General features: G+C 30.5%; 1 protein-coding gene across 1 annotated transcript in view; it reads right to left on the minus strand.

Moving 5' to 3' along the window:
- LOC142350453 (gamma-aminobutyric acid receptor subunit beta-like) overlaps positions 1–26,001 on the minus strand; it is a 45,171-nt gene that overhangs the window by 16,255 nt on the left and 2,915 nt on the right. The window lies entirely within an intron of this gene.

Genomic DNA, 26,001 nt, shown 5'->3' on the forward strand with positions numbered 1-26,001 from the left:
AAGAATGTTGGGGTGTTGAAATGCGAAACAACAATTTTTGTTTTCGTTTGTTTTCAGGAAAACAATGTTATGCATTTCACTTCAACAAATTTTATGGAACTTTACATAAACACTATCTGCTGCTACCCGTACATGTTCACTTTAAAACTTTTTGTTTCTTTTCTCGATAACTTGGTTAGGAAAATGATTGCATGTTTATATAGGTTTCAATTCTGTGCCTCATTGAGAACCATTCTCAGTCATTACCAAGCTCCTATTGGGGCATGTTTTGCGTGTAGGCGTCCCAAACTCGGAAAATTATAATTTTTGAATTACAAATATACCGATATAAAAAAAAAACTGGTTTCATAAAATTTGGCTTAAATAATAATTTAAATATTTTGGAATATGCGATGATAGTCGTCCATTTTCACCATGTAATAAGATACAAGAGAGGAACCAGTTTCAAACCCAATTGAATTTACCCTTAAAAAATTGGGTTCGGGGAGACACTTGCAGTAGATTTCATCTTATCGTCAGATGATAGAAACGAACACAATTAAAATTCAAGAAAATATGATGTAATATTATTTAAAAAAGAATGTTTCAGCTGAATATGTTCTTGTTCGTTAGTTTATCCTTCCAGTATAAACCACTTATGCTGCAGAAAGTAATCACAGAGGTCAAAGAGTCAATCAAGTAATGACCCAAATACACAAATCCGGAAAATATCAAATCGAGGAAACATTGAAAAGTAATCAGGAAGTATTCTTTCTTCCGCAATTCATCGTTTGTGAGAACAGTTGAGATGAAGTAAATGTTGAATAGAATTGTCATTGTTGCCAAGGGGAACTAAAATATATTTCATTTGCTTCCTCCCCCGCTTCCGAGGAAAGAGAGGAATAATGTGAGTAAGCAGAGCCCTGAATGTGGCGAAAACGATTGATTTCTGCAATATCAGTGGTCTTCAGCGGCCCGGGCCGAGAATTATGCCCAAAAATATTGAAGAAAACAGTATAAAGAGTGTAAAAAACTATGCTTTTTCCACCGTTAGTGCCCCGGTTAATAAGGGTGGATAAAGTGTAATTTAAAAGTGTAACCTTATATTCTTATTTTCGCGTAATAACGGTGGAATACGGGTGGACACCTCTGCCCGGGGTGAATTTTTTCAATATTGACCTCCCGGACTATGGTTTGAACCTCTGGCCGGCTATTAACCAACTAATATTAGCCACACGCACCACTTTACCACCAGTATTATCAACTATACAATTTTTCTTGTTTTTATCACATTCACTCCAATAAATTAAATGCGTCGAATTAAAGCAAAATTAAGGTTTTTAAACTATTTAGGCACTACCGACAAAAAGCGGAAAAACAAAACTTTTACCGTTAAAGCCTTCAAATCTTACAAAAATTCATCGCTAACAGCTAGCAGTTAGATGGCATAAAACTTCCGGTTCTTAACAAATAAAATTTATTTTTTTTATCACATTTGCCGCATTCAGCGCAAAAATTAGCAGTTCTTACGAAGCTTTGGCCGTATTCACCGCAATATCTGCAATTTTGTTCATCTTTCAATACTAAAACCTAAACCATACGAAAAAATTAGTATCACTAGAAATTCCGTCCAGCGTAGAATATTGAGTGAGTTATTGAATTTAGCAGATTTGTCAGTGTTCTCGTGATTTCCGTTGTTTTTGTTACTTTCAGCAATTTTTATCACACCATGACAATTTTTTTTAAAATATGTTAAAATGTTAACACATTTTATTGGAACTATTGGTTTTACTTTGCAAGACGAGGGAATGTCGGTGAAATTTTTTATCCAACTTTTTTTACTTCAATTTTGGCTAAATTTTGACAATTCAGCTTTTCTTCTTGAAAAAGATACCAGATACTCATTTTCGCCCACTTTGTCAAAAAGTTGAACCAAAATTATAGACTTAATTTTTTTTTCGCTTTTTAGAGATAAAAGCTCCACTTAAGAAGAAAAAATTCTGGATATTAAATGTTGCCTAATTGTGGTTATTTTATACAGAAGTTTATCTAAATTGGACCATTTTTTGTTTTTTTCTTCTTGAAAAGGTAACAAATATTCATTTTCGCCAACTTTGTCAAAAAATTGAACCAAATTAAAAACTTCAAATTTTTCGCTTCTTAGAGATAAAAGTTCCACTTAAGAAGAAAAAATTCTGGATATCAAATGTTGCCTAATTTTGGTCATTTTATACAGAAGTTTATCTAAATTGGATCATTTTTTGTTATTTGGGATTTTTTTACATATTACAATTTATGTATACAATTTACCTATTACGCTTAAATTTGTGACCAATACAAGTTTTTAATGGACGCGAGGCAGTAGCAAGGCCTGTTTTGGTCTGACATTTAATTTTTTATAAATAAAAAGGGATTTATTCGGGATGAATGTGTGCGCTGTCTTTTTTTTAAAATGTTCTCACTTTTTTGGTTTTTGTATGCTGATTGCAGACAAATTGGTTCCCATATAAGTTTTTGAGATCAATTTTGCCTTCAAAGAGGTTCAAAGAACAAATATGTTTTCAGAGAAAAGCTCCTAGTTTTTGTGGCAACAAAAATTATTCGTGAACTTGTAAAGAAGTCATGATTCCTGCCTGCATTTGTTGCCTTCTTTGTGGTTTTTATGTCTCAATTGTTGCGACCCACTTTAGTGGGGAGGAACTATGTGCTGAATTGAATTTTTTGTTCAGTCAATTTTCGTCAAACCATATTTTATAAAACAGTGTTATGAAGGGTACCATTTGACAACTTGTAAACCGTTGAAATTTAAATTAGAAAGATTTTTGGATGTTGGAATTTTCGGAAGAGTTACGGACCTTTAGTTTTTGTCCGCGTTGAGCTCAATTCCGTTGTTCAGCTGTTTTGTTGTTGGTTTTACGTTTAAAAAAGAAAGCAAGTTACTTCTGGAATGTTTGAGACATCAAGCAGTGTTTGAGACATCAAGCAGCGTAGGCTTTTCTTTACAAAATTCAGGTTTTTTATTCATTTTTCATGAAAATGGTACCAAAAACAATTAACTAGCCCAATTTGTACAATTGACCATTAAAGTAGACAAAAAATCTGCTAACACAACCTTTAGTTACTTTTTTAGTGACTGTTTTTACCTTCGGTTCCTTATAGAGTGTTGGGGTACTAACATTTTGGCGGGCTTTTGTTAATTAAAATAAATATTTGTCATATATGCTTTATTGATTTGTTTTCTTATACTCAGACGATCTGCCTTTTGTCAAAATATCCCATACGTAATCAGCGGGAAAAAGAACTTTTTCAACAGCCGCGCAGCGATGCCAAAACCAGGCTCGATCTCATTATTGATTTTTTTTTCACTGAAAAAGATTCGAATTGTTCTCGCAGTTTGTCTTCTTTAAAACATTTTTGCTTTTCTTTTCATCCCATTACATGCAAATTTGTTTCATTTTAGTAAATGAAATAATAAGAGATCCCAATTATGTTCAAATGAAGCCAGTTGAAAACATATTTATTAAACAGTGAGTTGAAGTTTTCTTAGTACTACTTATGGTTCATATCGCTCCGAAGAGGAGTTTTCGATTTTTTTAAAAGGTTTTAGCCAACATTTGATGTTCTTGTTTGCCAACATTTGATGTCCTTTTTTGAGAACTAGGACTAAGTCTGATTAAAAAATATTCTACTACCTGTTGAGCTCCTAAAGGAACAGTCAAATGATTTCATTTGATAAACAAAACTAATATAAATCGATGAGTTTCCAATATTCATCATATTGGCTTTCCGCCAAATTAGCTTTGTCGTAAAATTTAGTATGAACCGTCGTCTCAAAGGAAGACAGGCAGCACTAGCAAGACTAGTTTCGGTTTATTTTTTATTTTGACAACTAAGATATTATTCGGATTGTAATGGGACGCTGTAATTTTTGTGACTTTAGGACTTTTGTGTTTCCTTACAATAAGTACTGAGAACAATGACATCAAATTTAATCTCAATTATTAGTAAATCACATATTATTGCAAATCAAGGCCAAAAATAAATGATAATTTTAGCAAAAAGCCCATTGGTTTTTGTCTCATGAACTGTTTACCAAAACTTATTCGCGAAATTTTGAAACCTGCCTGTTTTTCTTGTATTTCGTATTCTTGTGACTTAGTCATATTAATCACACGTTTAGTTTACTTCCTAAGCATTCCAAAGTCAGAAAAACAGATAGTTTTAATCGAAAGTTTATAGTTGTTATTTCGTATGTCTTAATAAAATTTGTTTCGAAAAGATTAAATGGTTTTTTGAGTTTCATCAATTTTTCTCTCACCTCTGACATCTTTCAACGCAGTCTCAGCAAAGAGGGCGGTTGCATTCTCTTCCAACTGAAATCAAAAGCGATTCAATTGCTATTTTAACAATTAAATAATTGTTTTTTTGTTTAGTTGACACCAGTAGTTTCTATAAGTTTTTCGGTCATTTTCCAATGATAGCGTTTTGTTCAATATCTTGTTAGATAGTACAATTAATGGTATATTAATTACAAGTCTTATATCACATTAAAGAGGTTGAAGGAAGACGCAAAAGACTTTATTTGGTTTTATTTAGCGAAAAAACTATGATTTGATGGGCTTCAAAGCCACTTAATCCTGTTATTGAATTGACTTTTGGATTATTGTCTGTATTTGTTTTTTTAGTTGTGTGACTTTCTACATATTGAGGCATCTCACTGGCTTTTGCGGCTTTTTCTGGTTTTCTAGAGGTACAAATTGAGCTATTCAATTAATTAAGGTTATGGCTAATGGTCTTCGTGACTTTTAAATTAATCGTTTTCAGAAATTACAAAGGTATCCCCTAACTTATCCCGTTATGTTTTTTTTCTAATTGTTAAGAATTTTCAATAAAAACAGGTCTCATATCACTTTGAAAACAAATAATTTTTTAATTAAAAAATCTTTCAGTTTAAAAAATCTTTCAGTTATTGAACTTTGTCGCTTTTTCAGTCAAATTGCTGTTGACTTGTATTTAGTTTCATTCGTGATAGGTGCCATCCACTTTTTTTCTGAAGCGAACTTCATTGTCTACTGGTTCTTCAGCAGCCTAGAAGTCCCTTTCTTTCAGACATTACATTGAGATGTAAATTTGTTTAATCCCAAGTTGTTGGTCCTTTAATCTGGCCTTAATCATGTCTATGGTAATCGAAGTCCACGGATGAATGCAACTTTACTCTCCAAAGATAACAGGTTCTCCTTCGGCTCAAGAACTTACTATGGTTTCCAAAATCGCTGACCTAATTTGCTTGTCAAGGCTGACCGGGTCGTCATAACCTTGGTTTCAAAAAAAGATCATATATGATGTCAAACAAATCATAAATGCACTTCTTAGTACGATCCTTGTGCGGAAACAAGAAAATCATATGTGATCCTTGAATAAGACTAAGGAAGTCATATCTGATCCTTGCGTTAATTAAAATGAATATGACATGATACGTCATTATTTTGCACCAATTTCCAGCCGAAAGTGTATGAAATCAAAAAAATTATCTATTATTTTTGTTCGAAATCAAGGAAATGATACTTGATTCTTTTATGAACTCAAGGCAATCGTATATGATTCTTGTATAAACTCAAGGAAATCATGTATGATTCTTGTATGAAAAAAGGAAAACAATATATCTGATGCTTGAACGGTTCCTAGGAATTAATATACGGTCCTAGTACGGTTGCAAGGGAATCATAAAAGATCCCTGTACGATTGCAACCTCGTATTACTCTGGGTGGAAAGATTGTAATTTTACAGTTGCGAGGAAATTGTATTTGGCTGTTGTACAATTGCAAGGACATCGAAAATTTATTTATAGAGGAAAATTTGTCAAAATTTCAGAATTGCTGTGTGATTATCTTTGGCTATTGGTTTCCAAAAAACAGGTTAATTTTGCAACAAAAAGAGTTCAATTACAAAACAAAGTGCCATTTTTTGTTGAATTTGATACAAAATACTGCGAGGGCTACGAAAAAAACACTCCAGGTTGTCAACAAACGCGAAACATTTTTTTCAAGTTTTGTTTTAATATATTACCGGGGAAAGTGAAACTCAACAGCTCATGGTTCTGGTGACTCCGCTATATTTTTTACTGATTGAGCCTGGTAGCTGCCACGATTGGAGTTGTTCTTTTTTTGAATGAAACTTGTATAATTAATAGGAAGTAACAAAAATCATCTATGACCTTGTATGAATACCGGGAAAATGAAAGACAACATTTCATCGTTTAGTTGACTCTCGTGTATTTTTGACTGATTGAGCGTGATATCTGCAACAATTGTGGTTGCTCACAACTAATTTATTTTTTGTATGGAACTTGTATGATTACTACAAAATCATACAAATCATATAAGAACTTTACTGATGACCGAGAGAAATGAAACTGAGCAAAGCTTCAATTGATTACTTTGGTGTATTTTATACTGATTGAGCGTGCTGGCCAATGCGGTGGGCGTTGTTCACAATTTCTTCTCATTTATGACTTTGTATGACTACCTGGAATTATGAAACTCAGCGGGTCATCGTTTTTGGTGTTTCTGGTTTATTTTTTACTGACTGAGCGTCATTGTATTATTATCCGAAAACCATACAAATCATATATGACCCTATAAGATTACTATGGAATATATAAGACCTTCGATGAAATCAAGGAAAGCTGAATGATTGACAAATCGGGCTTTACAGGAATTTTTAGTTCTCAAAATTTAATTACAACATCTTTTTGACTGATTTTACTCACTTAATTTGTAATTGAATTCTGAGTTTGGAGTCGCAAACGAATTTCATTTTATGGATTTTTGCCGTACTCTTATTTTCTCTATATATTTTCTGAAATTTTTATTTAAAACTCGCTCACCCTCGGGTTAGGGATATCGAATGAAATACACGTTTACCCTAGAGTTAGTTACTAGCGTCTTGAATGTGCAAATTTGATCTGGTAATTTTACGTTACGAATGATTGAGAGAGCACAAATTTTATGAATACTTTGCATAAGACTTTTCTCATATCACAGGAAATGCTACTTGATGTAGTTATACTTTTTCGGCTAAAAAGATGGAATTTTAGGGAGCCAGAAAGAACTAGGGAATGGGCCATAAAATTTGACAATATCAGTTTTGAGCGCAAATTTGAGAATTTAGTGCTAAATTTAAAACCCTGGGATTGCCTGTAAGAGATGTGCGTTCTAATCCTGCAATTTTTTCAGCAGTTTTTGCTCCCGCTCAGAACCTTCTCCTAACTAAAAAAGCAGCAGGTCTTCACAAATCATACATACCACTTGAAGTTCCACCAATAATTTTGTGTTAATCTGATGAACTCCCTGAAGATCATAAGCAATGTTTTCGTAATCAGTTTCCATAATTCTATATTATAGATAATTTTTCAAGCTTGCAATCTGACAGCTGTCATCAAAAGCGTCTATCAGACCCAATATTTTATGCAAAAAATTCTTTTGAAGCTCGAATACGCTCTAGCATTCTAAAACATAGTATTGGAGAAAACACTTAGTCATTCTCATTCTAATTAATAGGTCTGTAAGTTGCAACCAGTTTATGTTAGTGGGTTCATTTAGTAAAGTGCGTTCCTTTAGTAAAATGGGCTCATTTAGGTACCAATAGATGCTTTTAATGGATATTTTGTAAGTTTTTCTCAAATAATTTAAATTTAGACATTGAAAACTATGACAATCACGTTCTTTGTCAGAGGAAAAACATTTGATTGTATATTAATTTCAAAAAAAACTGAGAAATAATCAAACTTTCATACAGACGTACCATCGGCGCCGGTTTGTCTGTTTTTTGATTATCTCGTAAATACATGACATTAAGCAAGCAATGTAATTTTGATCAATCTTTTCAAAAAGTTTTAATTGCGGATTGTTTCAAGCATAAAAGCACACGCGAATTATTCAGTTCATATATTTTTAATCATTTTTAATCTGATTTTTCTGATGGATCATGTTTATATATACATACATATATATGTATGACTCACCCATTACTCCTACACCCTGCCCTAGATCGTTTTTCCACTCAATACCCCCAGTCTTGTTTTCCCCATATTCACCTCAATCTTACATCATTTTCCTCCCACTCCCTCTCCCGGACTCTTACACCTTTTCTACGCAGTTTCAACCACTGTCTCCTACATTTCTCCTCATTACTCCCTATTCATCATTCTCTCATAGTTTCCTCCCCGTTAACATCGCCACTGTCGTTTTTCATGGGCAACATTTGCCTCATTTGCCGTGCCATCTTTGCTGCTTTGACAGTTCGGCGACATCTGAAACAGGCCGAGAAGCTCAGTTTAAGGAAACGTAAACCAATAACTGAATGAAAACACCTGAGGAATGTACCTGTGCAAATACCTACGAAAATAACGATGATTTTCCCTCAAACTTAAACTACGAAAAAATCTTTTTTTTTATCCTAGAACAGTTTGAAAATTTTCGTAATTATAGATCTTTGACCGAAGCATTGCTTAACACAAAATCTCAACATTTTCAATCATTTTATTTGAGCAGGAATCCAGCCGACCTCAGATGAAATTTTTTAGTAATTACCTTTTTTTAATAGTTGACGGTATCTGTCAAACATGAAACACTCCTTCAATGCCTGCGTTATTGACAAAAAACCTTTCCGTTTCAGAATAATGATTCTGGAACCATCCCTTTACCTTCTTCATGCCAAAATGTGGCTGACATTTTGCACGATTCATGTGGTAATAGAATTCCAACGCTTCAACAACTGCCTAAAACAACCGAAGTAATTAAATTAGGTTTTCTTGTTGACTTTCTATGGTTCAATTTTATCTTTCAGGGTTATAATGCTGTGCACAACCAGGGGAAAAATTCCAATTTTAAAACTCTAAGGGTTACAAGGTTGAAAGGAAAACAGGGAAACTAACCTGTTTATAGTATGCTTTGTTTGTTCACCAATTATCTAGTTGAATGTCAGCTTCCAATATTTTGTTAACATCTGTCAGCGCTGGTTCCTTTTGGTTCATCGAGTTGAGTAGTGGATAAAACAAGGGATTCAACCACCAGTAAAATTTGTCCCTTTCTCCTAACGCTAATCGCGCATGTCGAATCGGGCCAAATTTTACTGTTTGTTGAATCCCTTGTTTTATCCACTACTATATTCACCACTATAAATACATACTACACTCACAACAGGGGATTCAACAAGGGATTCAACCACCAGCAAAATTTGTCCCTTTCTCCTAACGCTAATCGCGCATGTCGAATCGGGCCAAATTTTACTGTTTGTTGAATCCCTTGTTTTATCCACTACTATATTCACCACTATAAATACATACTACACGCACAATTTTGTGTACAAAAAATGTACATAGCTAGTATAATTTATGCAATTCATACACTAATATCCAAAAGTTCTAGATTTAAGCCTAATTTCATATCTAATATGCCAAACTATACTGAAATAAATCAGGTTAATCATCTCTCAAAGTTTTTTTCAATAGAATCGGATGGACTGAAAATAACTCAAAATTGCTTAGAATTGGATAATAAGAAACAAGTTTCTTTAAAATTTTTGACTTTAACCAGGAGACGGTTGATCTATGATTTTTAACTGAGTGATTCTATGTACCTGGTTACATTTTTGATCCGAGTCTTGGGAGGTCTTGATAAAAGGTTGACTCGCCTTTACCACGCTACGGCAGTACTGCTCGACCTTTCTTAATGGCAACTGTGGGGGAGGGTGCAACTACAGAATGCTTGAACACTTTTAATTTTAATTATTAGGCTGACTGAAGTCTAATATTAAGCTGACTGAACAATATTAATGTATCATTTTACAGTTTTTGTAGTGAAGTGAAACTCATGATGAATAGCCAAAAAGTGCCGTGGAGAATAAAGGTCCCCACGTGGAGAATTATTCTAAAACATTCTTTTTCTAGAATATTCTCACATGATTTTTAACTTAAAATTAGTTATCATTTCCCAAGTAATTACATGTTTTAAAGTAAAATAATAATTAAATCCTTCTATTAAATTGAATGATTTGTATAATCTATTAAAAATTAAATAAAGATTTTAATAAATACTCACTTTATTAGCTAATTTTTAAGGGTATCTTATATTCGAAATTTTCACTTGTTTTCATTCTGTTAGTGGTGGTGGCTTTCTTTGTCAATGGCGGCGGCCATTTTAGCATGACATGCACTTTTCATTCGATCTGCTAAGCAGTGTAATGCGATGTTAAACCAAGCTTGTTGACTTCTTATACTATTAGCGGTTGCTAAATATGAAAGAAAGCGAATAATAATAGCACAGTCAAAAACACTGAGATCGGTGGAAACACAGTGATTAGTGTTTTTCTATGTCTTCTTGAATATTATACTTATAAACATGCTCTCTGAATTGATTTCTAGTGTGACCATATCTATATCTATGAAGATAAATACATAGTCTACATTTCCTATTTCTAAATCTATATAATGATATATGTTTATAAACATTACACATACTACATACTAGATATTGAACAGGATCAGAATAATGATATCCCAAATGTTCTATATATTCTTTCACTTTAACCATATTTTTACAAACATAACAAGAATATTCTAATTCTTTACAATTATTACAACATTCTTTCCAAGGTTTATTTATACACTTTTTGCATTTCATTTTCATTTTTCGAAATATTATTTTTGGTTATTTTCCTAAAAAAATACATCATGTCTCAATCAACTAATACTAGTGTCATAAACTTCTGCGATGTCTGTAATCTATCCTTTGAATCAAAGAAGGCTTTATACAGGCATCAATCATACAATCTCAAACATAAGGAACTATTGGAGGAAATGTTTGAGTCTGAAGAAGAGGAAATCTCGGAGAAGGTGTATAATTTGGATGAAGATGATTATATTATTAAAACTAAACCAGCCACCAAACCTAAAACTAAAACTGAAGAGGATATCTACACCAGAATTAAATCGGCGAAGCCGTTTCACGGATATGAATGTAAAGAATGTCATGAAGAATTTAGAAGTAAAGTAGCTCTAACTACTCATTCATATAGTCAAAATCGCATGTATCCAGAAAACACAGAAGACCTCGATATAAACTCAAGTCAGAACATGAGAGAATTTTATATTACTGATAAAGGTGGGAATTACATTGAAGATATAGATGAGGCAACTAATTACTCTTTAGAAGAAATTAAAAACTGTTACCAGTTTCGCAAAGTTAAGAGTTTTAAATATAAGATCACGGCTGAATGTGATTATAAGAAGAGAACCAAAGAAGAAGTTAAAACTATTAATTTATTTTTCAATACTGATTATATTAATAATAATGCAATATATGAATATGGTGACTTCAATCGGTGGCTAGATTTCGAAAAGGAAATTTATGAAGGTTATGGTTATGATTTTGAGTTTCTTGGAATAAGAAGTATTCAGTTAAACATTGAACCAACTAGAGCGTCTACTGGTAGTTATATAGATTTACCTCCTGATCTCAAAAACTCTAAATCGATATCAAATATACGTAGTTATAAATGCAATTGCTTACAACTAACTATAACTGCTTGGCTACATCCCGCCCCACACCTTGCAACTCGACAAAGTAAATATGTAGATAAACTAATTGAACCAAGACAACAACATCAAGATGATTTTGCTTATATAATAAGAATACAGAAATTGTATAATATTAATATTTGGGTATACACACCTTGTGGTAATGGTAAAATAGAATTGTTTAAACAAGTGGATGATTTTAATAAAGATAGAAATGATGTAAGAATACTAGTTTAGAGTAATGGTCAAATAGAACACTGTGCCCTAATAAAAAATATAGAAACCTTGTTAGAACGACCAAATAAAAACAACATTAAATATTATTATTGTGATAGGTGTACCTATTGGTTTAGCTCACAAAATAAATATGATAAACACGAATGCAACAACTCTTTCAAACGTGAGATTGTTTGTCCTAAGAAAAAACATTTTACCTTCATAAATGAACGCAAACGTCAGAATATAATAAAATATTGTAACTGCTGATATAGAATGTTGCATTGTTGAAGTTACAACCAATGATTGTAAATATGTAATAGCTGAACATATTCCAATAGCTGTGGGCTACACCTGGCAAGGTAACTTCAAGCAATACCTCGGTCTAGGCTGCATCAAAAGATTTGCTAGAGATCTGTTAGAAATAGAAACTGAGAATAAATTCAAACATAATGAAAAGATGATATTCACAGAAGAAGATAAATTATATCATGAAACTAATAACACTTGTCATATCTGCAGCAAAACATGTATTAATAAAGTAAGAGATCATTGTCATGAAACTGGTAAATATAGAGGACCAGCATGTTAAATATGTAATCTAAGATACAAACAACAAAACTTCATTCCAGTAATATTCCATAATGGCTCTGGCTATGACTTCAACCTACTATACAGTGAACTCTTTAAACAGAATAATGATAAAAGAAAAGTAGATAACATACCACTAGCTGCTGGTAAATCTAAGATTTTTAGCATTGGTTGTCTCAAACTCTTAGACAGTTATAACTTCTTAGCTATGCCTCTAGATCAAATGGCAAAGATATACGGATGTAAAACTAAAACATTATATCCATATGAATACTTTGGTTTGGATGATTACCAAGAAGTTATAGGTAATCTAAAAATAGAAGACTTTAAATCCTCTCTACATAATAAATTACCAACACAAGAAGAAGTAGATAACTCTAACAATGAAAACAGTTGTAAAACTGGTAAAGATCTAACTATAGAGTATTTATAGAATGATGTGGAAATATTAGACTACTACATGAGTGAATATGTTCATTATGTAATTCTCCCAGGTTATAGTTTTGATTGTTGGTTAATGTCAAGCGGTGTAGCATTAGATACATTGCAAGATAAACAAATGCTAGATGATTTTGTTGGAGCAAAGAGAGGTCGTATATGTGGAATAATGGGAGATAGTTATATAGATCGGAAAAGCCGCTTCGCGGATAACAGTGATGATGGTAAGACCATATGGTACATAGACGCAAACAACCTATATGGTTATGCAATGATGCAAAAGTTACCTTATAAGGATTTTGAGTTTATTACTACTACTACTCTAGATCCGCCAAGCGGGTTCCTCGATGTAATATTGAATACTCCAGGTGATAGTGATCATGGTTACTATATAGTTTGTGATATTGATTATACTAATGAATGTAAAGAGAGAAGAGAACAGTTAGCACTAATGCCTAATAAAAGAAAGATAAATGATAATGAATTGGGATACCGACAAAGAGAGAAAAGTAAAGCAAGATCCGAGAAATTAATCCTAGACCGAAAGAACAAAACAGAATATATGGTTCATTACAGCATGTTAAAGTTCTATGTTAAGATGGAGGTAAATGTAACAAAAAATACATAGAGTAATTAAATTTAAACAAGATTATATATGTAGCGATTATATTCAAAACAATACAAATAAAAGAGCAACCACTAAAACTGAAGCAGAGAAGGATGTAAGGAAACTAATGAATATCTCATTAAATGGAAGAATGTGCATGAATCCTCTACACTTCTTTCAAAACAAGTTCTTGCATGATGAAGAAAAGATAATGAAAAGTGTTAGTAAACCAACATTTAAGAATATAACTAGATATAGAGATTATAGCCAAATAGAATATATAAAGAAAAAAATAGAATATGATCCTCCAGTATATGTAGGTGTTACTATCTTAGAATTAAGTAAAATACACATTCTATAATATTCTACAACCATCCCTCAAAGATCTAACACTTCACTATATGGATACGGACAGTTTCGTATTAAGTTATAGTGAAGGTAAAGTTAGTGATGAGCATATGGACTTAAGTAATCTAGAAATACCTATAAAAACTAATAATAAAGTCCCCGGCAAGTTTAAGCACGAGCTGGGAAGTAGGATTATTGAGGAATTTATAGTATTGTCCACCAAAACATATAGCTTCAAAAATTATCCTAAAAACACTAAAGAAAAAGGAATAAAGAAGCATAATAATGCTAGGCACATAGATTATTATGATGCATGCATTAATGAATAATACACAGAGAACAGTAGATGAATGTAGAATACAAAAAGTTGGTGATAACATGACAACAACAAAAACAAGTAAGATTAGTCTAAACACATTTGATGATAAAAGATTTTATGTAAATAATATTAAAAGCTATCCTCATGATGAGAATCTATATCTATTCAAAAGAGATTTAATAAAAATGATCCACCAAGCATCAGTGAAACTGCTTCGCAGATCATTAGATGGAGACAAAGACCTACTGGTTAACAATATTCTAGAACTAACCATTAATGATGATAGAAAATTAATTGAAGTTGCTATTATATTATATAACGAGCTTTGCTAATTTTTATAACCAATAATTATAGACCTAATTCATTCATTACATCCATAGGGTTGGTAGTTAATATATTATAAACCATTATCTGAGCCATATATTTTTCAATAGTGTCTCCCATGATTGTATTCTTATGTAGTGTAGCTCCAGCTATTATATTTTTATTATATTCTAGAAATTTTATTATCTTCCCAGCCCCATCTACATATTTAGAATAAGTTGAAATTATTAATTCATCATGATTTGGTTCCTTAATATGATCAATAAACTCATCTATAATAATACAACGTCTTTTACAAGCTAAACATCTTTTTAGATTAAGAGAGAAGCTGTTTTCATTATCCATTTTTTACTCTTATTATAATTTTTCAATAAATATAAAAAGACTAAACTAAATAAACTCATAGAATTAAGCAATCTAGAAAAACAAAACAGAAGAAATAGATTAGAAGGTAAATTAAAACAACAAGAATATTATGGTGAAATAAAAGACTTATTTGATCCTTTAACAAAAACTATCAAAGAAACTGCTTCGCAGATAAATGCTAACAATGAACAGAATCTAGTATTAAGTGAAAAAACATTAAGAGCAATAGATTGGCAAAGTCAAGAGTTAGATAAACAAACTAAGTTGATTGGTGAAACTGCTTCGCAGATCGAGCAAGCTGGTTCCCAGTTTAATGAAACTGCTTCCAAGATGGGTGAAACTGCTTCGCAGATTGGTGAAACGTTAAAGGGGATCATAAAGCAAACTCAAGATATAGCAGCAGTTTATGTTGATACAAAAACAGCCAAACTTCTTCATGACATGGGGGCTCAAACTAATCCTCAATTAAAATTAGAACTCTACCTAGTAGGAGATTTACCTAGTAGGAGATATAAAATGAATGGTGTTGATATAACTCTAGAGCAGGGTGCATTTTTAGTTAGGGATAATGTATATGAGTTTTCAGAAGGATTTACTGATTTGCTTACTAAAACAAATGTAACATATGATGATAAGGTTGAGGAAGATGAAAACAAAATTAAAAGGTTTTTAAAGGATATTAGATATGATTTAGGAAAAGGGGATAAGAAAAGCGCTAGATATAGAATAATAAAACGTATATTGGAGGCAAGAGATGATATATTTGGCAGGGGATTAAATGGCAACCCAAATAATTTAGTAGAAAGACTAGAATTATTAATACTAGAAACAAAAGTTGGTCATGATGGATTATATGATGAAATGCTAGATATATCTAAGCAACTATTATCTATGAATATTATTAATCAAGACCAACTAGATCGTTTTGTTTTTAACTATGGTAAATGAATAATGATGGAAAAACAACAACAACAACTAGCTAAAGAAGTATTCAGTCCTCAAATAGCAAAGTTTAAAAGACAAAGAATAATACCACTATATAAAGATGAAACATGGTCAGCTGATTTAATTGATAAGTCAACTCTAAGTAAATACAATATTAATTATAAGTTTATATTAACAGTTATAGATATATTCACAAAATATGCATGGGCTATTCCTTTAAAGAATAAATCTGGTTTATCTATAACTAATGGTTTTAAAACAATCCTATCAGAAGGACGAAAACCAGAAAAATTATGGGTAGATAAAGGTAGTGAGTTTTAAAATAAAACATTTAAATCTTTACCTAAAGAAAATAGAACCGGCAAAGCCGCTTCAGGGATAGAGCTATATTCTACTTATAGTGATTTAAAGGCTGTGTTTATAGAGAGATTTAATAGAACATTATTACACATAATAAATAAACCAATGTTCATCAATGGAGATGGTAATTGGGTAAATATATTAATTGATGCTGTTGTAACATATAACAATAACATTCACTCAACAATTAATATGACACCAGTTGATGCTTCTAATAATCCTGATAAAGTTAAAAACTCTTTTAATTTTAAGAATATTAAGGGTAAACTTAACGTTGGTGATTATAATAGAAATGTAGATAAACGTAATATCTTCTCTAAAAGTTACACTTCGAATTGGAATAGAGAATTGTTTAAAGTGAATGAAGTTCTAAAAACACATCCACCAACATATAAAATCGAAGATATTAATGGAGAGATAATAGAAAGCAAATATTATGAGCAGGAACTATTGAAATCTGAGTTTGATTTTGAATCTAATAATAAAGTTTTAGAATCATTAAATATATTTCTTAAAATAAATAATGACAAGAAACAGATTCAATCAAGCGAAACATCATATAGGGAATGGAAACAACTTAACACTAAGTAAGGCTCGTGGGTTATTCCTCGAAGATAATGATAATATTGATATGAAGGATACCTATAAAATTACAAATGTACATCCTCCGATAGATGAAAAAGATGTTGTTAATAAAGAGAATTGTGGCAATAACTTATTATCCTCTTCTAATAAAATAGACATTTTAAGTAAAAACACAACTGAACTACGAAAAGGTGACTTTGATAAAGTTACAACTAAAACATTACAACTAAATGGAACACAAGTTAATGAAGAACTAATTAATGAGTTTATTGAATCAACAAATGAAGTCAGAAAGACTGTTAAGTTTTGTAATAAAGTTGCTGCAGATACCATCTCTAAATATAATCAATTAAAGCAAGAATTTTATAATAATAAGTTTAATCAGAATATAACTAACATACAACTAGATGAAATGTTTACTAACGGTCTGAGAGAAATTAAAGAATACAATAAATCTCTTAGAGGTGTTATAGTACAATATATAATTGCTATACTTTTACAAAGTAAGTTACTTGATAATAAAGAGAAAGACAGACTTGAGATGCATTATAATTTTAATCAAGAAGATATAATGAAAGAAATAGAAAGAATTTTTACTAATGAAAATAAGCAAAGCAATGACCAATCCAACAGCACCGAGTGAGAGATTACTATATCCAGATCTGTCATCAGTATCAGAAAGATTGATAAACGAAAAGATTCAAGATAATAATAAATTTAACAACAATATTAACATTATAAAAGATATTAGAAATTATTATGAAACTGAAACTAATAACTATAATAAGAAGTTAAGTAGATATAAGAATTATATTAACATAGCCGAGATAACAGAAATAGTATTATCATCAATAGCAACAACTGCAACAACAACATCAGTTTCATTAACAGGTATAGGATTAGCTTATTCTATACCAACAGCTTCTGCTACAGCAACTGTTTGTGGTTCATTATCAAAAACAGTTAATACTAAAATTAGAAATAAAAATTATAAAGTATTCACAAATGTATATTTTAAGTAAACAGTTTAGTGATAAGTTTAATAAACTATATACTAAATCAATGAATGATAATAAAATAGATAACGATGAGTATAATGAATTTGTTAAGTTATATGAGGATTATAAGAAGAATAAGAAAAACAAGCTGAGTATTTTTTTAGATTAAAGATATTAGTAATTAGTAATAACAATGCTTTTAGTAATAATAATATTAGTATTAATATTTATCCGCGAACAGACTTCGTCTGTGGTAAGCCAAGTGGTTACACCGATCGATAAATATTTAAACATAATCTTAGTTATAATCATAATCATAAACATAAAAAAATCGTAATATAATCATAATCATAGCTATAATCATAATCATAATCATAAACATAATCATAATCAAATAATTATCTTTTCTTTGTACCTAAGTATAACCCTCTTTCTTTTTGTACTACTTTTATACCTTCACCAGTAGTTGCAAAATTAATTAAATCAGGTGTAGCGGCTAGAGCTGCTTTAGGGTTTCTAGATGCAGCTGCACTTCCTATTTTACTTGCTATTTCTAATTCTCTTACTGGATTATTAGCAACTTTCTTTCCAAAATTAAACGTAGCTTTACTAACACTTTTAAAGAAATCTTTAAGTCCTTCTGCTTCTATTGTTGCGTCAGATACTGTCATTGATTTATTCCTTCTACATAAAACACAATTACCTTTTAACATCTTAGTTCCTTTTGAAGTGATAGCTCCTCTTATATTAACAGTACCACTATAATGTCTAACTCCAACACAATATGAATTAGTTTTGAACTTATTTAAAGGTCTCATTTCTATATATAAAAAATAATGGAAGTTAAAAAGTATGGTCCTTTTGTTGTTATTAAACCCAAGCCCAAGCCCAAGCCCAAGGTTAAGCTTGAAGCTAGAGGCTTGGCTCTAGAGAATAAAAAAAATAGACATTATTTATGCTAAAGGTTTTGTTAATACTAATAAGAAAGAGTTGGGTGTTGACAAGAGTAACAAGAGTAACAATTAGAGCTGACTAGCTACGAGTATAAGTATAAGTATATGGTTATGTATATTATTATAACAATAACTATATTATACTATAATTATAAATTATCGCTAGAGTTATATCTAAAATTATAATTTTCGCTAGAGTTATATCTAAATTATAATTATATCTTTGACTTAAATTATATCTATGATATTATGTCTACCATCTTATTACCATCACTATTCACACTAATAACCTTTCTAGTTAATACTAATGCATGACATATAACATCTGCAGCTGCAGCACTAAATTTAAAATTAGGTTGTATTGGTTGTGGACCTATATGATCCCTTTTATATCTAGTATCGAATACATATATTCTATAATTACTTTTGAATGTTCTATGATTTATATATGGTTTTATATTATGTGGTAGCCCATTATAATCTTTATTAAAGCTAACAATATCTTTAAAAGCCTCTTTATAATTATTGGTTCCATAATTAATATTCATTCTATCCTCGGGATAAAACTCACTACCAATCTTACAATAACATTCAGTAACATTCATTACATCAAATGTACTTGCATCATGAGTTTGTTCGTTAACATTATTATTTTCAAAACCAACTATTATATATTGCGGTCTTTCCATACCACTTTCCATACCTAGATCAAACAAGAAATTAGTAGCATTGGGTACAATCTGATAAAATGTCTTTCTTTCATAATAACTAAAGTCTACATTATTCTTTTTACTTAAACCCTTTTGCACAATAATTCTAATATCATTACAAGAATCAATACTAGGTACACACCATGATATATCTCTAATTTCTATATTACCATCATTGGCAACTGCGCCAGGATTAGCATTAACTCTATATAGAGCTCTATCATTTTTATTTCTTTTTAATAATAGTTTAAATCCTAAACCATATATAATCTTTTCTAAATCATTTACGAAACCAAATAGATCACTCATCTTAACCATCATATACATATGTCCTCGTTGTGCAGCAATATGGTCACCTTTAAGTTGACTATCTCTATTACCCTGATTTCTAACAAAACCACTCTCATATTCATCACCAGTACTAGTTAATAACTTATACATCAATAGATTAGGATGACAATGATCTATATATTCAATAGTCCTACCACCACTAGTTTCAAGCTTAATTGAACTAAACAATGCCATCATACCATAATTAACTAATCTAATATTAGCATCATTAGCAAATACACCACCAGCATCATCTGATACAACAAACTCTATCTCTAGATATGAATCACGCAAATTTAAGTGATTCTCTTCTCTATTGAGTATGATATTAATGTTAGTATTAACCGTATTCATTGTTGCCAGATTATTAGGTTTATATTTAATAATCTTACTTTTGTTTATATCATTATTATAACTATAAGTTTTATCCAAATTAAAATCCATTTTTATTAGATAAAAAATGACAGACAACTTGATATTATATGAACTACAAAAGAAACATGAAGCTTTAACTAAAACTAAAAAAGAACATACACTAAACTTTAGAATGATAAAACCAACAGAAAATTTAACTTTGGTGAAAATTAGGTTTAATTAGATTATCTGTTTATAATTCGGTGTTTAATGTGAATAGGAGAAACAATCAATTCTTATATGCTAGTACTGTTATAGAAGATGATGAAGCTTTACTTCGGGCTCTTAGCTCTGACCCTAAACTTAACCCTATCTCTACCTCAAGCCCAAACATTGCATCTATACTTAATCATAATTATAAAGGAATCCCATTGCTATATTCAACTATTACACCGGGAGCATATGAGTTAACTGATATAGCAGAATTAATAAAAGAAGAAACTGATGGTAATGTTATAATAGAACCCGATAAGAATACGATGAAATGTTTAATGGAAATAAAACAAGGAGCACTCAGCTTTGATATAGAAAACTCATTAGCCTCCTTACTAGAATTTAGAAAAATAATTTATAAAAAAGGTAGATATAAATCTCAGAAAATTATTGATATTATGGGTTTCAATAATATTAACATTCATTGCAGTATTATATCTGGAGCTACAGATAATGGTAAAGGTACAGACATACTATATACCTTTAATCTAACTGAACCACCAGGTTACTTGATAAATATTATACCAACTAATATCTTATATCAAAATGTAACTAAAGATAGAATAGAATTTATTGAATTTCATATTAAAGATGAGCATGGAAGACCTATAGACTTTAATGGTGATGTATTTAGTTTTACTTTACATTTGTGTTAACAACTTCGTTGATCTAACATAGTTAGCAGGTTGAAGACCCATTTGTGTTAACAACTTCGTTGATCTGGTGTAACCAGCAACTTCGTTGATCTAGTTTAGTCTTAATCTTTGACTTAACTTAAACACAAACTATAAAATTTTCCTATCCCAATTAATTCTTAGTTTACCATTAATATTTTTATTTTTAGTTATATCAATGACAATATAATTATAAGGCTCTTTCCATACCTTATTACATATATTAGCAAAATCATTATAACTAATTTCAACATTTTTAAAGAAATCTTGATATATAGATATGAGGACTTTACCTCTTTGTTCAAATAAAATAAATAGATTACAATTCTCTCTAACACTCTGCCTATCCAGAGAGAACAGGTTTTGATTAAGATATATCATATTACGGTTATTATGTCTACCTCTACAAAAGTATTCATTAATAACTGGTTCTTTGGCTCTAACATCATCAAATATCATTAGTTTCTTTAAGTCTTTGGGTAGTTTATTGGGAGGTGGTAAATCTTTGATATCTTTAATAAATTGAACATCTGCTTTTAGGTTTATTCTTTCTATACCATGGTACTGATCACCAGTAGGTCCAATGATGTATAGCTTATCAAAATATATACTAGCTAGAATTAGTTTTTTTAATAAGAATGTCTTACCACATTCACTAGGACCAGATATTATACATCTAAAGTTATCTGGGAATGCGGCTTCATTAATTATATCATCATCATTTAACCAGAATATAGATGTTTAACCAGAATATAGATGTATCATCATCATTTAACCAGAATACAGAATAATGAATATAGATCATCATTTATATTAATAGCCATAGGATTTGTTTGGATTATATTATTTATTGGGGTGATATATTCCCCTGATCGGTGAAACCGCATCTCGAATTATAACTAATTCGTAGATTAGGACTAAAACTCTGATTATAACTTTTTCTCCGATAGACATTCTCATCATTGTCATTATCATCAACAATATCATTATCCTTAACATTATCATTCTCATTAGCATTATCATTAACATTAAAATTATCATTATCATTAACATAATCATTATCATTAACATTATCGTTAACATTATCATTATCATTAACATTATCATTATCATTGAGATTGACATTATCATTATCATTACCATTATCATTATCATTATCAATAACATTATCATTATGAGCAAAGCTACTTCGTAGATCATTAACATTATCATTAACATTATCCTTATCTTTATCACCACCTCTACTACAACTTAAACAAAAACACTCATTATATATTCCTGGATATTTACATTGATTAACTAGAATATTCAAAGCACTTTTAATTCTAAATCCTCTATCAATAAGATAGATCATATATAAACAATAAGCCCCACAATAAGATTCATCATATTGTTGTATTCTTTCATTGGAGCCTAGATCAACATATTCTTCTAAAAATAAAGGTGGAGTTTCTACACCAAAACTATCAAAGTAATATGTTGGACCATCGGTGTAACCGCTTTGCTGATCTTCTCTTCTTATAACTAAAACCCAATGTGTACCTTCAGTTGGATGTAGATTTACAATAATGTTGAAGTTAGGATCCCTGATACTATCTGGAGTTTGATCTCTCATTACAATCTCAATTGGTGTTAGACTTATATCTTTACCTATATCTTTTATTCTGATATCACTCATAGCATTACTATCAATATTAAATTTATTATTGAATTCCTCAAAAGTTAGGATGAGCATTTTTATATATATAAATTTTATATATAAAAATGGAAACAGGTAGTGCGGTTTTTATTTTTATTATCATAATTGGAATTTGTTATATAATATATGAATCAAGACCAAGTAAATATACAAAACTAGAAGAAAACTTTGCTGGATTTATGAATAGGAGTCTAGTTAGATTTGAATATGAAAAGTCACCATTACATACTATTGTTTATGGTGGAACTGGTACAGGCAAAGCATATTTTATTAGACAATATTTAAAATTATACTCAGTCCAAAATCAAGATCAAGATCAAGATCAAGATCAAGATCGAGATCAAGATCGAGATCAAGTTCAATATCAAGATCAAGATCAAGTTCAAGATCAAGTTCAAGTTCAAGATCTGCGAAGCAGTTTCACTGATCAAGATCAAGCTAAAATTATAGTTATAGTGTGTAAAGATGACAGAGACTGGATAGATCCTGAGTCTAATAAGTTTTATACTGGGTTTAATAAATGTGATATAAATATAATCACAAAAAATAATATGCATAAATTTCAAAATTGTGTAATAGTACTTGATGATATGGGTGATAGGTTAAATAAGGATATAGGTTATTATTTTACAGAAGGTAGACATTATAATATTCAAATGATTGTAATGTGTCATAAACCAGCTCAAATAATTAATACAGCAAGAATGAGTTGTGATACTTTTTATTTAACAATTTATAATGGACCTGACCTATTTAAAAACTTTAATGAGATATATAAATGTGAACATGACTTCAATAAAATAATTAGTGGATTAAATAGTAACTATTATAATTATACAGATGGAATGTCAGATGAACTTCGTTATGGTATAATTAAATATAATAAAAAGGAAAATACTTTTATTATTAGTAGTAGTAATAGAACAGTGATATATGATTCAAGAGTTGGTTTCCTTGATTTAAATGCTCTTAGTTTAAAAGATGATTTAGAAAGAGAAGACATAAATAAATTTATAGCATACATGAAACCACTAATGATTAATGCAACAGATGGAAATGTTATTAATGATGATAATTATCAGTTTTATTTTAATAAACTTCTTACTTTAAATAATATTAAAATACAGAATGATGTTCTAACTAAAGAAATGATTATGGGAAAAGGTATGAAAATTTTATCAAATATTGGTGGAATTATAGGCACAGCTTTAATTATATTTAGTTATATTTATCCCGATTCAATATCAAGAAATGCTGGAACTGTAGCAATGGGAGCAAGCACAATGTTGAGTAGAGTAAATACATTAGTTAATGTTGGATATGGGGAAGAGTTGGAAGGTGAAACACGAAGCAGTTATACTGATCAGGGAAGCAGTTTGGTAAACCACGAACTTTGTTCGTATACTGATCAGTGTAACTATGACTTCATCAATGAAGAGATGGGAATTTTGAATAGAAAGGGAGGAAGGTTTTTAAACAAACTATATATAAATAATGAAGAATTTAGAGAAGAGATTATAAATTCTGTTAAAGATAAAAAAGAATTAGACCTTGATTTGATTTTAGATAAGAGATGTAAAACTAATACACTCAATACTTTAGGAAATAGATATTTAGCAGAGTGTATCACATCTAAAGATAATACTAAAGATTTAATTGAAATCATGGCTAAATATTACCCGGTGAAGGATTAGGTAAATATTATAGTTTACCCTATTATAAATGTTTTTACAATGTTTGGAGTGTAACTATAAATGTGGAAACATTGCTGTTTTAAAATATCATTATGAATCATTTCATAAAGATAAAACTGATAAATGTATGTGTGGTAATATAATATTAAGTGGTATTTGTGCTAATAATTTTTCTCCGTGGGGTTGTTCTTTAAAAAATGAATCTAGTTCTAGTTCTAGCTCTAATTCTAGTTCTAACCCTAGTTCTAGTTCTAACCCTAATTGTAATTTAGTTCTAACCCTAGTTCTAGCTCTAGTTCTAGTTCTGGTTCTGGTTCTAACCCCAGTTCTAGCTCTAGTTCTGGTTCTGGTTCTATCTATGACTATAACTCTAACTCAGATCCTAACCTCAACCCTAACCCTAACCCTAACCTTAACCCTAACCCTAACCTTAAACCCAGCTCAGAAGTATTAAATAGATGTTGTAATAATTGTAATTATATAAAACCACTAAATAATTTTGATGAGGGTAAGTATACATGTAGAAGTTGTACGTCAGCTAAATTTAATTGTCCATATTGTACTTCTGTTGTGAGATATGATGGGATACGGGCTCATGTAAAAAAACAACATCCAGATATAGAATTGACTAGAGGATTTAGTAGAAATCTGCAAATCAGGTTCCCTGATATAACTGATCGGTGTAACCGCTTCGCGGATAAAACAATTAATCCTAGTTGGCAAAGTCCTAGAGTTGTAAGTCCTTTATTTATTAACCAAACAGAGGATCTGCGAATTTGCAAAACAACTCCATTGAACAGTTTCACTGATAGTTGTTCATGTAAATACTATAATTTTGTCTCATTTCTTATTAATAATGGAATAAACATAGAAAAAACAAAAGAAAATATAAATTTATCGAAAAGTATAGATAATTTCAAATAAAAAGTATAAAAAAATAAAAAATATATCAAAAAAGAGGGATTCGCTCTTTAAGAGCGCAAAAGAGCGATCTTTTCTACTGGGGATCACTCCGAATAAGAGTGAATCACTCTTAAAGAGTGAAATGTAAATTTTGCTTTGATTTTTTGATTTTTTATTTTTATTTTTGATTTTAATTAATTTTTTATTGAATTTAGAGCTAATATATGGTAGTGGATAAAACAAGGGATTCAACAAACAGTTAAATTTGGCCCGATTCGACATGCGCGATTAGCGTTAGGAGAAAGGGACAAATTTTGCTGGTGGTTGAATCCCTTGTTTTATCCACTACTGAGTTGATCTCAATTGGAACAGAATGCGTTATCAAATTTATAATCTCTCCATCGTAAATATTTCTCGCTGTGTTCAAATGTGTTATAGGGCAACGATGAAGCAACACTTGATCGGCTTTCGATAATATCTTAGTGGTCTTGTATTCCTTCAAAAGTGCGCAAATTTCTTCTGATATCCTGTCTTTATCGTTGAAGTAAACCTCGATTTGAAAAGACCGCTGATTTCATCTCGTATTTTGAAATTGCTCTTCTAAAACAATGAAATTTCTAGATTGATCCGAATTTTTGTTAAAATAAACACTAAAAATGTCCATGAAATTTGTCAGAAGCTAGTATATCTAAACACTTAAAACCAATTGAGTGTCTTTCATATCATAACATTCATTTTTCAGTTTGGTGAACCAAGC

The sequence above is a fragment of the Convolutriloba macropyga genome, chromosome 12, assembly GCF_964194025.1.
Source record: "Convolutriloba macropyga chromosome 12, txConMacr16.3, whole genome shotgun sequence".
Taxonomy (NCBI): Eukaryota; Metazoa; Xenacoelomorpha; order Acoela; family Convolutidae; genus Convolutriloba; species Convolutriloba macropyga.